Source organism: Macaca nemestrina, chromosome 7 (genome assembly GCF_043159975.1).
Source record: "Macaca nemestrina isolate mMacNem1 chromosome 7, mMacNem.hap1, whole genome shotgun sequence".
Classification (NCBI taxonomy): Eukaryota; Metazoa; Chordata; class Mammalia; order Primates; family Cercopithecidae; genus Macaca; species Macaca nemestrina.
Window position 1 is genome coordinate 76,536,810 of NC_092131.1, and position 15,515 is coordinate 76,552,324.

General features: G+C 38.2%; 1 protein-coding gene across 10 annotated transcripts in view; it reads right to left on the reverse strand.

Annotated features, from left to right (window-relative positions):
• The window catches only part of LOC105477943 (NUBP iron-sulfur cluster assembly factor, mitochondrial), a 483,889-nt gene that overhangs the window by 420,967 nt on the left and 47,407 nt on the right, over positions 1-15,515 (reverse strand). The window lies entirely within an intron of this gene.

Genomic DNA, 15,515 nt, shown 5'->3' on the forward strand with positions numbered 1-15,515 from the left:
CAACAAAAGCCAAAATTGATAAATGGCATCTAATTAAACTAAAGAGCTTCTGCAGAGTAAAAGAAACTATCATCAGAGTGAACAGGCAACCTACAGAATTGGAGAAAATGTTTGCAATGTGACAAACGGCTAATATGCAAAATCTACAAAGAACTTAAACAAAAAGAAAAAAAAACATCAAAAAGTGGGCAAAGGATATGAACAGACACTTCTCAAAAGAAGACATTTATGTGGCCAACAAACACATGAAAAAATGCTCATCATTACTGGTCATTAGAGAAAAGCAAATTAAAACCACAATAAGATACCATCTCATGCCAGTTAGAATGGTGATCATTAAAAAGTCAGGAAACAACAGATGCTGGAGAGGATGTGGAGAAATAGGAACACTTTTACACTGTTGCTGGGAGTGTAAATTAGTTCAACCATTGTGGAAGACAGTGTGATGATTCCTCAAGGAATTAGAACCAGAAACACCATTTGACTCAGCAATCCCATTACTGGGTATACAACCAAATGATTATAAATCGTTCTACTATAAAGACACATGCACACATATGTTTATTGCAGCACTGTTCACAATAGCAAAGACTTGGAACCAATCCAAATGTCCATCAATGACGAACTGGATAAAGAAAATGTGGCACATATACACCATGAAATACCATGCACCCATAAAAAAGGATGCGTTCACGTCCTTTGCAGGAACATGGATGAAACTGAAAATCATCATTCTCAGCAAACTAACACAGGAACAGAAAACCAAACACCGTATGTTCTCACTCATAAGTGGGAGTTGAACCATGAGAACACATGCACACAGGGAGGGGAACATCACACACTGGGGCCTGTCAGGGGTGAGGGGCTAGGGGAGGGATAGCACTAGGAGAAATACCTAATGTAGATGACAGGTTGATGGGTGCAGCAATCCACCATGGCACATATATACCTATGTAACAAACCTGTACATTCTGCACATGTACCCCAGAACTTAACGTATAATAATAATAATAAAAGGTTTAATTGACTCACAGTACTGCATGGCTGGGGACGCCTCAGAAAACTTAACAATCACGGTAGAAGGCAAAGTGGAAGCAAGGCATGTCTTACATGGTGGCAGGAGAGATAGAGAGGGGAAGTGCCATACTTTTAAACCCCTCAGATTTTATGAGAACTCACTCACTATTATGAGGACAGCATGTGAGAAACCACCCCCATGATCCAGTCACCTCCCACCAGGTCCATCCCTTAACACATGAGGATTACAATTCAACATGAGATTGGGGTGGGGACACCGAGCCAAACCATATCACCATCCTCATTGTCAATCCTCGATACCTTCTTACAACAGACTCCTGGCTTATCTACTTTTCAAAGCTTAGCCCAAGAATCATCTCTTCCAAAAAATCTCAAAGCTCCAGTTTCATTTAGTTACCATCTCTAGGTTCACACACACACAAAAAAAACACTTATATTTCTATTACAGCATATACTGATGCTTATAATAGCTAGTATGTCTACTGTAAGTGCACAGAGAAGGACCAAATCTGATTTGATAACCATATAACCAAGTATTTATCATGCCTACTAACTACACAAAAGACAGTCATAAAGGTCTACTAAATAAACAGAAATAATGTCTCCTTTAATGTATTGCTTTTGACCCAACTGCAAATTTTAACATTAGGTTTAAAATAACCATAAATTTTTAAGAGCAACCATTTTTATTTCAAGCCAGTGCTAGTTAAGTTGCATGTAAAAAAATTAAAAATATGTTTTACTTAAATATATGCATGTATATGTGTCTGTGTATGTGTGTGTATGTGTGCACACCCTTTTCAGTCACAGAATCTGTGATAAACATTTATAAGAAAAAAGTCCTAAATGTTCCTCCAAAGGCTATGCTACTTACTAATATATCCAAACAGAGCTGTCTAAACTCTATACTTTCTGATCATTAAAACTGGTATCTCAATCTTTGGTTGCTATTCTTGCCCAACAATAGCAGTTTCAATCTGACAGTAAGAATAATCCTGCTATTGTGAGGCTTCTGTGTTAAATGTATTATACAATCATTTATTTGTCTGAAACCAAAAAACTGGCTTACAGAAGAACCAAATGATTATCAGTTAACACTTAGCCCCTTTATTAGAGTCCTAATCCCCACAATACTACTGTACTTAAAACTGACCAGCATTACATATCCCCCATAATCCCCATTCATAAAAGAAGTCAACATTTCAGTTCTGGACTTTGATACTACCAAATTATGTATTTTAAAAATCAAATATTATCAGATACATGGAATAAAACGAATACAAACATACACAAGCCATTTTACTTTCTCTATATATATATATTTTATCAAAGACATCTTTTAAAAATTTTTTTATATTCAATTTTTGTGGGTACATAGTAGGTGTATATTTATGGTGTACATGAGATGTTTTGATATAGGCATACGATGTGCAATAATCACAACATGGAGATAGGGTACCATCCCCTCAAGCATTTATCCTTTGTGTTGTAAACAATCCAATTAGGCCAGGCGCAGTGGCTGACACCTGTAATCCCAGCACTTTGGGAGGCTGAGATGGGAGGATCACAAGGTCAGGAGTTCCAGACCATCCTAGCCAACATGGCCCATCTCTACTAAAAATACAAAACTAGCTGGGCATGGTGGTGCATGCCTGTAATCCCAGCTATTCAGGAGACTGAGGCAGAAGAATTGCTTGAATGGGGACCCAAAAGGCTGAGGTTGCTGTGACCCGAGATCACACCACTGTACTCCAGCCTGGGCGACAGAGCAAGACTCTGTCTCAAAAAAAAAATAAAATAAAATAAAATCCAATTACACTCTTTTATTTTTAAATCTACAATAAGTTATTATGGACTATAGTTACCTTGCTGTGCTATCAAATAGTAGGTCTATTCATTCTTCCTAACCATCTTTTTGTACCCATTAACCATCCCCATGTCCCCCTAACTCCCCTACTACCCTTTCCAGCCTCCGGTAATGATCCTTCTACTCTCTCTGTCCATGAGTTCAATTGTTTTGATTTTTAGATCCCACAAAGAGGTGAGAATATGCAATGTTTATCCTTCTGTGCCTGGCTTATTTCATTTAACATAATGATCTCCAGTTCCATCCATGTTGTTGCAAACTGTCAGATTGAAACTGCTATCCATGTTGTTGCAAATAACATCCATGTTGTTGCAAATATGGCTGACTAGTACTCCATTGTGTATATGTACCACATTTTCTGTATCCATTCACCTGTTGATGGACACTTAGGTTGCCTTCAAATCTTAGCTATTGTGAACAGTGCAGCAACAAACACGGGAGTGTAGCATCTCTTCGATATACTAATTTCCCTCCTTTTGGGTATATACCCAACAGTGGGATTGCTAGGTCATATGGTAGTTCTATTTTTTGTTATTTGAGGAACTTCCAAACTGTTCTCCACAGTGGTACAACCACTATGTATACCAACGGTATACAAGGGTTCCCTTTTCTTCACATCCTTGCATTTGTTATTGCCTGTCTCTTGGATATAAGCCATTTTAACTAAAGGGAGATGATATCTCACTGGAGTTTTGATTTGCATTTATCTGATCAATAATGTTGAGCACCTTATTTATTTATTTATTTATTTTTCCTGAGATGGAGTCTCACTCTGTCGCCAGGCTGGAGTGCAGTGGCACGATCTTGGCTCACTGCAACCTCCGCCTCCCGGGTTCAAGCAATTCTCCTGCCTCAGCCTCCCGAGTAGCTGGGACTACAGGTATGCGCCACTATGCCCGGGTAATTTTTGTACTTTTAGTAGAGATGGGGTTTCACCATGTTGACCAGATGGTCTCTATCTCTTGACCTCGTGATCCGCCTGCCTTGGCCTCCCAAAGTGCTGGGATTATAGCCGTGAGCCAGTGCACCTTTTCATATGCCTGTTTGCTATTTGCATGTCTTTTGAGAAATGCCTATTCAAATCTTTTGTCCATTTCTTATCAGATTATTAGATTGTTTTCCTACAGATTTGTCTGAGCTCCTTATATCAGGTTGGTGCAAAAGTAATTTCGGTTTTTGCCATTAAAATTAATGTACAAAGTAATATATTTATTATTAACGTCTTGTCAGATATGTAGTTTGCAAATATTTTGTCTCATTTTGGGGGTTGTCTCTTTACTTTGTTGATTGTTTCCTTTGCTCTGCAGCAGGTTTTTAACTTGATGTTGGATCCCATTTGCCCATTTTTGCTTTAGTTGCCTGTGCTGGTTGGGTATCGCTCAAGAAATATTTGCTGAAGCCAACATCCTGGAGATCTTTCCCAATGTTTTCTTTTAGTAACTTCACAGTTGGAGATCTCAAAGTTTTTAATCCATTTTTATTTGATTTTTGCATATGGTGAGAGATAGGGGTCTAGTTTCATTATTTTGCATATAAATATTCAGTTTTCCCAGAACAATTTATTAAAGAGACTGTCTTTTCCCCCAATGTATGCTCTTGGAAGCTTTGTCAAAAATGAATTCACTGTAGGTGTGTATATTTGTTTCTGGGTTCTTTATTGGTCTGTGTGTCTGCTTTTATGCCAGTACCATCCTGTTTTGGTTACTACAGCTCTGCAGTATAATTTGAAGTTAGGTAATGTGATCTCTCCGGTTTTGTTCTTTTTGCTTAGAATAGCTTTGGCTATTCTGGGTCTTGTGTGGTTCCATACAAATATTAGAATTGTTTTTCTATTTCCATGAAGAATGATATTGGTATTTTGATAAGGATTGCACTGAATCTGTAGACTGCTTTGAATAGCATGGACAATTTAACAATATTGATTCTTCTAATCCACAAACATGGAAAATCTTTCCATTTTGTGTGTGTCCCATTCAGTTATTTGCATCAGTGTTTTATAGTTTTCATTATAGACATTTTGCTTTTTTGGTTAATTCCTAAGTATTTAATTTTATGTGTGGCTATTATAAATGGGATTACATTTTTCTTTCTTTTTCAGATTGTTCACTATTGGCGTATAAAAATGATACCAATTTCTGTATGTAGATTTTGTATCCTGCAGCTTTACTGAACTTGTTTGTCAGTTGTAACAGTTTTTCTGTGGAGTCTTTAGGTTTTTCCAAATATAACATTAAAGCAACTGCAAACAAGAATAATTTGACACCTTCCCTTCCAATTTGGATGCCCCTTATTTCATTCTCTTATCTGATTGCTCTAGCTACGACCTCCAGTACTATGTTGAATAACAGCGGTGAACATGGGCATCCTTGTCATGTTCCAGATATTACAAGGAAGGCTTTCAGTTTTTCTCCATTCATTATGATGCTAGCTGAGGGTCTGTCATATATGCCTTTTATTATGTCGAGGTATGTTCCTTCTACACCCAGTTTTTTGAGGGTTTTTATCATGAAGGGATGTTGAATTTTATAAAATGCTTTTTCACCATCAAGTGAAATGATCATATGGTTTTAGTCCTTCATTCTGTTGATATACTGCATCACATTAATTGATTTGCATGCACTGAACCATCCTTTCATCCCAGGGATAAATCCCACTTGGTCATGATGAATGGTCTAATGTATTACTGAATTTGGTTTGCTAGTATTTTGTTGAGGATTTATGCATCAGTGTTCATCAGAGAAGGTGGCCTGCAGTTTTCTTTTTTTGATGTATCTTTCTCTGGTTTTGATATCAGGGTAATACTGGCCCCACAGAATGAGTTTGGCAATATTCCCTCCTCTTCTGCTTTCTGCAACAGTTTGAGTAGGATTGGTATTGGTTCTTTAAATATTTGGTAGAATTCAGCAGTGAAGTCATTGGGTCATGGATTTTCTTTACTGGGAGACTTTTTATTACAGCATTGATCTTATTACTTATTGTTGGTCTGTTTAAGTTTTGGATTTCTTCCTAACTCAATCTTGGTAGGTTGTATGTGTATATGAATTTATCCATTTCTTCTAGATTTTCCAATTTATTGGCAAAAACTTACTCATAGTAGCCACTAATGATGCTTTGAATTTCTGCAGTATCAGTTGTAATATCTCCTTTTTCATTTCTGATTTTGTTTATTTTTAATCTTCTTTCTTTTTTTCTTAGCCTGGCTAAAGGTTTGTCTATCGGGAGAACCCAGCCCCCGATAATTCAGTGTTATTTCATGCAGGTTCTTTTGGTTCTTTTCTAATTCCCTAAGTGTCAGCCGGTCTGAGAAATAAAGGGAAAGAGCACAAAAGAGCGAAATTTTAAAGCTGGGTGTCTGGGGGAGACATCACATGTCGGCAGATTCTGTGGTGCCCCTCAAGCCACAAAACCAGCAAGTTTTTATTAGTGATTTTCAAAGGGGAGGGTGTGTATGAATAGGGTGTGGGTCAGAGATCATATGCTTCACAAGGTAATAAAATATTAAAAGGTAAATGGAGGCAGAGCGAGATCACAGGACCAGGGTGAAATTAAAATTGCTAATGAAGTTTCCGGCACACATTGTCATTGATAACAACTTATCAGGAGACAGGGTTTGAGAGCAGACAACCAGTCTGACTAAAATTTACTAGGCAGGAATTTCCTCATCCTAATAGGCCTGGGAGTGCTAAGGGAGACCAGGGCTTATTTCATCCCTTACCTGCAACCATAAAAGACAGACATTCCCAGAGCGGCCATTTTAGAGACCTACCCCTAGGAACACATTCTCTTTCTCAGGGCTGTTCCTTATTGAGAAAAATAATTCAACAATATTTCTCCTATTTGCTTTTGAAAGAAGAGAAATATGGTTCTGTTCAGCCCACCTCTCAGGCACTCAGACTTAATGATTATCTCCCTTGTTCCCTGAACATTGCTGTTATCCTGTTCTTTTTTCAAGGTGCCCAGATTTCATATAGCTTAATCACACATGCTTTACCAACAATTTGTGCAGTTAATGCATTATCACAGGGTCCTAAGGCAACACACATCCTCAGCTTACAAAGATGACGGGATTAAGAGATTAAAGACAGGCATAGGAAATCACAAGAGTATTGACTGGGGAAGTGATAAATGTCCATGAAATTATCACAATTTATGTTCAGAGACTGCAGTAAAGACAGGCGTAAGAATTATAAAAGTATTGATTTGGGGAACTAATAAATGTCCATGAAATCTTCACAATTTATGTTCTTCTGCCACGGCTTCAACCGGTCCCTCCATTTGGGGTCCCTGACTTCCTGGAACATTTGTCAACTCTGTCTATCTTTTTAAAAAGCAACTTGTTGTTTCATTGATCTTTTGTATTATTTTCTTCATTTCAATTTCATTTACTTCTTCTCTGATCTTTATTATGTCTTTTCTTCTACTAATTTTGGGTGTAGTTTGCTCTTGCTTTTCTAATTCTTTAAGATGCATCAGTAGATTGTTACAGCTTCCAAAATTCTTGTTATTGATTTCTAGTTTTATTCCATTGTGGTCAGAGATGGTGCTTGATATTATTTCCATTTTTTTAATGTTTTAAGACTTGTTTTGTGACCTAACATGTGATATATACTTAAGAATGAGCCATGTGCTGAGGAAAAGAATGTGTATTCTGCATTCGTTGGATGAAATGCTCTGTAAACATCTATTAGATCCATTATGTCTATAGTGCAGATAAAGTCTGATGTTTCTTTGTTGATTTTCCATCTGGAAGATTCGTTCAATGCTGCCAGCGGGGTATTGAAGTCTCCAGGTATTATTGTATTGAGCCTTATCTCTTTCTTTAGCTCTGATAATATTTGCTTTATATATCTGGGTGCTCCACTGTTGGGTGCATATATATTTAAAATTGTTATATCCTCTTGCTGAATTGACCCTTTACCATTATATAGTGACCTTCTTTGTCTCTTCTTATAGATTTCTGTCTTAAAATCTATTTTGTCTGATGTAAGTATAGTAACTCCTGCTCTTTTTTGGTTTCCATTGGCATGGAATATCTTTTATATCCCTTTATTTTCAGTCTCTGTGTGTTTTTATAAGTGAAATGTATTTCTTGCAGGCTACAAATCAATGGGTCTTTTTTTTTTTTATCTATTCAGCCATTCCATCTTTTGATTGGAGAGTTTAGTACATTATCATTACTGATAAATAAGGACTTACTCCTGCCATATTGTTACTTGTTTTCTGGTTGTTTTCTGGTCTTCTCTTCCTTCTTTCCTTCCTGTCTTAAGTGAAGCTGATTTTCTCTGGTAATATAATTTACTTTCTTGCTTTTTATTTGTTGTGCATTCACTGAATGTTTTTTGGTTTGAGGTTACCATGAGGCTTGCAATTATATCTTATTATATAACCAGTACCAGTCTGTGGCCTGTTAGAAACTGGACCACACAGCAGGAGGTGAGCAGTAGGCAAGGGAACATTACTGCCTGAGTTCTGCCTCCTGTCAGATCAGTGGCAGCATTAGATTCTAAGTCTTTCTAGTTAGGATAAGAGTAGATTACACACCACAATTGTATGTTACAATAATCTTTCTTTCTTTTTCCCTGTGTACTTACTATTACAAGTGAGTTTTGCACTTTCAGGTGATTACCTACTGCTCATTCATGTCCTTTTCTTTTTTTTTTTTTTTTTTTTTTTTTTTTGAGACAGTCTCACTCTGTCACCCAGACTGGAGTGCAGTGGCATGATCTCGGCTCACTGCAACCTCCGCCTGCTGGGTTCAAGTGAGTCTCCTGCCTCAGCCTCCAAAGTAGCTAGGAGTACAGGCACCAGCCACCATGCCCAGATAATTTTTGTATGTTTAGTAGAGACAGGGTTTCACCATGTTGGCCAGGCTCGTCTCGAAATCCTGACCTCAGGTGATCTGCCCGCCTTGGCCTCCCAAAGTGCTGGGATTACAGCGGTGAGCCACCACGCTCAGCCTGTGTCCTTTTCCTTCTGATGAAGTATTCCCTTTAACATCTCCTGTAGCTCAAGTCTAGTGTTAAAAATCCCTCAGCTTTGGTTTGTCTGGGAAAGTCTTTATTTCTTCTTGATGCTTGAAGGATATTTTCACCAGATATACTATGTTAGGGTAAAAGTGTTTTCCGTCAGCACTTTAAATATGTCATGCCACTCTCTCTTGGCCTGTAAGGTTTCCACTGAAAAGTCTGCTGCCAGAGGTAATGGAGCTTCATTGTATATCATTTATTTCTTTTCTCTTGCTGCTTTTAGGATTGTTTCTTTATCCTTGATCTTTGGGAGTTTGATTATTAAATGCCTTGGGGCAGTTTTCTTTGGGTTAAATCTGTTTCACGTTTTATAACCTTATTGTTCTTTTGGATATTGATATCTTTCTCCAGGTTTTAGAAGTGATCTGTTGTTATCCTTTGAATGAACTTTCTACCTCCAGCTCTTTCTCTTCCCTCTTCTTTAAGGCCAATAACCCTTAGATTTACCCTTTTGAGGCTACTTCCTAGATCCTGTTGTTGTGCTTCACTGTTTTTTATAATTTTTTCTTTTGTCTCCTCTGACTGTATATTTTCAAATAGTCTGTCTTCAAGCTCACTAATTCTTTCTTCTGCTTGATCAATTCTATTAAAAGACTGATGCATTCTTCAGTATGCCAACTACATTTTTCAGCTCAAGAATTTCAGCTTGAATCTTTTTAATTATTTCAATCTCTTTCTTAAATTTATCTAATAGAATTCTGAATTCTTTCTTTTTGTTATCTTGATTTTCTTTGAGTTTCCTCACATAGCTATTTTGAATTCTTTGTTTGAAAGGTCACATACCAGCACTGGTCCCTGGTGTTTTGTTGTTGTTGTTGTTGTTGTTTTTTGAGATGGAGTCTCACTCTGTCACCCAGGCTGGAATACAGTGGCGTGATCTCAGCTCACTGCAACCTCCACCTCCCAGGTTCAAGCAATTTTCCTGCCTCAGCCTCCCGACTAGCTGGGACTACAGGCGCACACTGCCATGCCCAGCTAATTTTTTTTGTATTTCTGTAGAGACGGGGTTTCACCATGTTGCCCAGGCTGGTCTTGAACTCCTGAGCTCAGGCAATCTGCCCTGCTTGACCTCACAAAGTGCTAGGATTACAGGTGTGAGCCACCATGCCCGGCCAGCTATTTAAGTTTCTAAACTGAAATTAGAGAAGGTGAATAGCCAAGTTTTCCAGTGAAATATCACTATTCTTTTTTCTTCCATTTCTGTAATGATTGCCCCTTTAAAGAACAAGATAGAGTGATGTTAGCAAGACAGCTGACTAAGCCCCTGGCACTCATCCTCCTCACAAAGACAGCCAGAACAACAAACAAATAACTACATTTGGATACACCAACTCCACAACCCTATCCCGGCAACCAGGATCAGCCGGGAATCAGGAAGAATTTTTCCCTGTAGTGAAGAGGTAAGCAAGAATATTCCAACAACCCCCATCAAAACCTTGGACACCTACAGACCTCACCACTGTGGTCTCCTGCAGTCCTCACAAGCATTAAGACCAGCTGGGGGAGCCTCCTGCAGTCCACATATCTGTGATACCCCAAAGAGCCAACAATATGCCCTGCCCTCTGTGGCCCATGAGGCTACTGTACTAGTCATCTTAAAATTGGAAGTATCTGGGGAGCATCCCCAGAACCACCCTAACCTGGTGGGCTAACACCCACAAGCTGAGCAGCAAATAGCTGTGACACCCACTGGGAACTCCATGCTTTGGATAGGAATGTGATCTTGCATGTTAACAACTTCAGCAACACCCCCAGATCTGGAAGGAAACAACAGAGTGACTTCAGGAATCACAATGAGTTTACTCTCATTCTTTAAGCACTGAAGTTACCTTTAAGAAATCTCTGTTCCAGGCCAGGTTATGGTGGCTCAGCCCTGTAATCGCAGCACTTTGGGTGGCCAAAGCAGGAGGATTGCTTGAGTGCAGGAGCTCAAGACCAGCCTGGGCAACATAGCGAGACCCCATTTCTACAAAAAATTAAAAATTCGCCAGTATGGTGGCACATGCCTATGGTCCCAACTACTCGGGAGGCTGAGGTGGGACGATCACTCAAGCCCAGGAGTTTGAGGCTGCAGTGAGTTATGATGGCACCACTTTACTCCAGCCTGGGCAACAGAGTGATACTCTGTCTCAAAAAAAAAAAAAAAAAAGAAAAAGAAAAAGAAAGAAGAAGAAGGGAGGAGGAGGAGGGAGAAGAAGGAGGAAGAAGAAGGGAGAAGGGAGGAGGGAGGAGAAGAGGAAGGAAAAGGGAGGAGAAGAGGAGGAGGGAGAAGGGAGGAGAGGAGGAGGAGGAGGAAGGGAAGAGGAGAGGAGGAGAGAGACCGAAGGTGAAGACAGGGAGGGAGAAGGGAAGAGAACAGGGGGAGGAAGAAGGGAGGAGGAGAGGAGGAGGGAGGAGGGGAGGAGGAGGGAGAAGGGAGAAGGACAGGAGGAGGGAGGAGGGGAGGAGGAGGGAGAAGGGAGGAGGAGAGAAGGAGGGAGGATGAGAGGAGGAGGGAGGAGGAGAGAAGGAGGGAGGATGAGAGGAGGAGGGAGGAGGGGAGAAGGAGGGAGGAGGGGAGGAGGAGAGAGAAGGGAAGAGGAGAGGAGGAGGGAGGAGGGAGAAGAGAGGAGGGAGAAGGAGATGAGGAGGGAGAAGGGAGGAGGGTGAAGGGAGTAGATGAGGAGGAGGGAGAAGGTAGGAGACAAGGAGGGAGAAGGGAGGAGGGAGAAGGCAGGAGGAAGAGGAGGAAGGAAAAAAGAAGAGAAGAAGAAAGAGGAGAAGGAAGGAAGGAAGGAAGGGAGGGAGGGAGGGAGGAAGGGAGGGAGGGAGGGAGGAAAGATCTTAGTGCCTTCTTTGTAGTTGTTACCAGAGATTATAAAAGGTCATTTGCCGAAGCTGATTTTCCACACTTCTCTGTCTCACAAGCCTGCATACACATTCATTCCTAAACTCGAAAAAAGTTTACTAACTTTAAACAAATAGAGCAGAAAACTGTGCCATGAGTGCAAAACTACTATGCCACAATAGAAAAGACAAGTGGATCCTACTCAGAATCACTAATAAACACTATGTCATCCTCAATAAAATACTTAACATGTCCATTTTAGTAAACTCTTTCCACAGGTCTTGAAATTTTCTACCTTATTAGCTCATTACATTTAAAGACTCTTCAGTAAAACTAAGTAGTAATAAATTCATCAGTATTCTGAAAGTGATTTTTCATCACAAAACTATGAAACAAAGCAGATATTTCTATTAATATCTACTAAGAGAAAGATGTGTTATCGCTCTTGTGCAACAACCGTTTAATATTCATTTGCCATTTCAATTGAAAACCTACAATAATTTCTACGACTATAATTTGGCTATACTATACTATGAAATCTGAATTTGACACTATCTGGAAAGTTAAAATGGAGGAAAAAAATTGGTATTTGTTCTTTTTTTAAAGAAGGTTATATTCATGCTTAGATGCTAGTTTCTCCAAGGATGCTTAGGTTTTATTCTAAATCCCATTAGCTTCCCAAAGTAACTGGTCATCTTCAGTCATTATAATGTAAGCCTGTTGATGTTTTTGCATAATGCCCTTTCCACAAACTGGCTAGATTTTCCATTACCATAGTTTTGCATGGTAACATAGAAAAATCACTATTGTCATTTTAATCTGATCTGACAGAAACATTCTCAGCTTAAGAAACTCAAAACTATTATAAACTTAATCTTCTTCAATTACTGAATTCACTTTTTTAAAATCAAACAGAAAATTTCTCTTGGTAATGAAGGCTAAAATGACTTAAATGCAAAATGTTTTGTTTTTCTACAATTTCCTCCACCCTCCCAAAAAAAGGTATGAAGAGAATGTAGATAAATGTATGATCTGCCAACCCGAACATATCATTTTAAAATGAACAAATTGTCAAAAACTACATTGACAATTCAGCTATACATCTATTTAAATAATAAGGAGAAAGGTAATTCTGAAACTCCACTGCTTGCAAGGCTGTCCAGCTGAGTCTAAGAACAGAGGAACACCTATAAAGGTGGGATTCCATTCACTGGTCTATCTGCCCAAAACCTGAACTGCTGAAAACAAGTCTTTCATAGTTTTTCTTTATTGTTAATTAGGTAATTTTGTATTGTATTGTGTCTTCTGTAATAGAGAACAGAATAGGATAAATTAACATGAAAAATGTAGAAATGTCAGAATGATGCCAATTAGTAGAATGGTGGCAGGTTTTTCTAAGATTCAAAAATAATTTATAAGTTGGGTTTTCAAGATTCTACATTCTTTTAAGTGAACGCCTTAATCATTCAGTTTATTTCTTGGGGGACTTAAGATCAGCTTGTCAAAAAGAAATGGTTTGGTTTTTTGGTTGTTTTTTTTTTTTTTGTCTTTTTCTTTTTTCAGCCTTTCCAAGATTTCTAGTACCTCATTTTTACCCGAAAGCCTATTTACTGGCAGCCAATTTGCAAACATCAAATTTAAGATTACAGCTTCAGTAAAATGAGAAGAAAGAAATTAAAGTTGACTTCGAGTATTTATGTTGGCATATACCAAGCAGACTACTTAAGAAAAGAATGACACTGTGGGCTCCATTTTGCCATTCCTCATGTTCTGCAAGTACTAGTTTTCATATTACTTTAATCAAGAGACAAACATAACGAATTTATCATTTAAAGTATGCAAATTCATTACTCCTTCTTTGTGAAAGCTTGACACCTTGGCTCATGTCATATATTTGCAAACTAAGTATGTATTCCACTAAAAAGTTAAGAAAAAAGAAACCAGAATAACAGCTTTTTAAGTTTATGTTTCATCAAACAAGAAAATAATTAAGCGGGTACTTGCAATATACTACAGCTAGGGTCAATGTTAACATCACTAAAATCTGTAAGTTTTCTTCAAAATGTTAGGGATAATCTTTACTGTGTCATAAAGAATTATCCAAAACTTAACATTATAATTGGCTCCAACAACTAAACCACAAACAAAAGCCTCTGAAATGGTAAGCAATACTGAATTAACTTTTAATGACAACAAAAATAATACTTCTATTACCTACAGAGATAATTCAACAAATACCCAGCAGTAAATATAGTCATTTTCTCTAGAACAATGGAAAATAAAAAGCCCGATAAGAAACATAAAGAAATCATTCAATTTAATAGTCATTATAATTACAAATCAATAAACCAATTTCCCATAAAACCATTCTTTTAAAAAAACATCAGTTTTTCCAATTCCGTTTTCTTTTTTTTTTTTTTTTTTTTTTTTTTTTGAGATAGGATCTTGCTTTGTCATCCAGGCTGGAGTACAGTGGTGCAGTCATGGTCTACTGCAGCCTTGACTTCCTGGGCTCAAGTGATCCTCTTACCACAGTCCCATGAGTATCAGGGACTACAGGTGTGAACCACCATGCCCAGCTAATTTTTTTATTTTTGTCTCACTATATTGCCCAGGCATGTCTTGGACTCCCAGGCTCAAGCAATCCTCCCAGCTCAGTCTCCCAAAGTGCTGGGATTACAGTCATGTGAGCCACTAAGCCAAGCTAATTCATTTTTTGATAATAACATTTCCTTGTTCTTAAAGCTTTTGATAGCTTTATTTTTAAAATGCAATGACAACAGCAGTAAATATTAAAGAGGTATTAAAAAATTCTTTCTAGTAAAGAGGTGGGGAAAGAAGATGTTTTGGGGTTTTTTTTTCATCACTTTAAAACAAATCTGACCAAGAAATCTGATTAGAGAAAATAATTTTTATCTCTTCTAAACACAAATATATTTTCTATTCAAATAATCCCATATATCCACACATTTAATATAGACAATAATGACGATCTAGCATTTCTGATCACTTAGTATGTTCCAGGAACTCTGCTAAATGCATTATATTATTCCTCACAGTAGTTGCAACTATTTTACATATGGGGGTCTGAGGCACAAAGAGATTAAAATAATTTACTCAGGTCATACAGCTAGTAAATGGATAGAGCTGAGAATCAAACCCAGACAGTCTAGTACCATGTCTGATGTCTTTTTATATATATACTTTTTTTTATTTTATTTTATTAAAATTCGGTGCTCTACATGTTCAGAGAAACTTCTCTAGTAGCGAATTATAGAAGTGATTCCTGAAAGTATAGTCTTCCATGTCTGTTTTCTGAATCACTATACAGCAGGTCCTCCAATAAAATTGTTTTCTTTCAACATCAGTTTGTTGTAACAATAATAAAGAAAAAAAACAATTTCCAGCCATGACCACAGTCTTGTGTCGAGTTTGCATGTTCTCCCCAGGTCTACGTGGGTATTCTCTGGGTACTGTGGTTTCCTTCCACATCCCAAAGCTATGCACATTAGATGAACTGGCGTTGTCTATATGGTCCCAGTCTGAATGAGTGTGGGTGTGTGAGTGTACCCTGCAATGGAATGGCCTCCTGTCCAGGGATGATTCCTGCATTGTGCCCTGAGCTGCCAGGATAGCTCCAGCCACCCCCAACCCTGAACCAGAATAAGCGGGTTGGAAGATGAATGAATAGATACAAATGATTGCCAGATAAAAATTAGTGGGCCAGGTGTGGTAGCTCACATCTGTAATCCCAGCA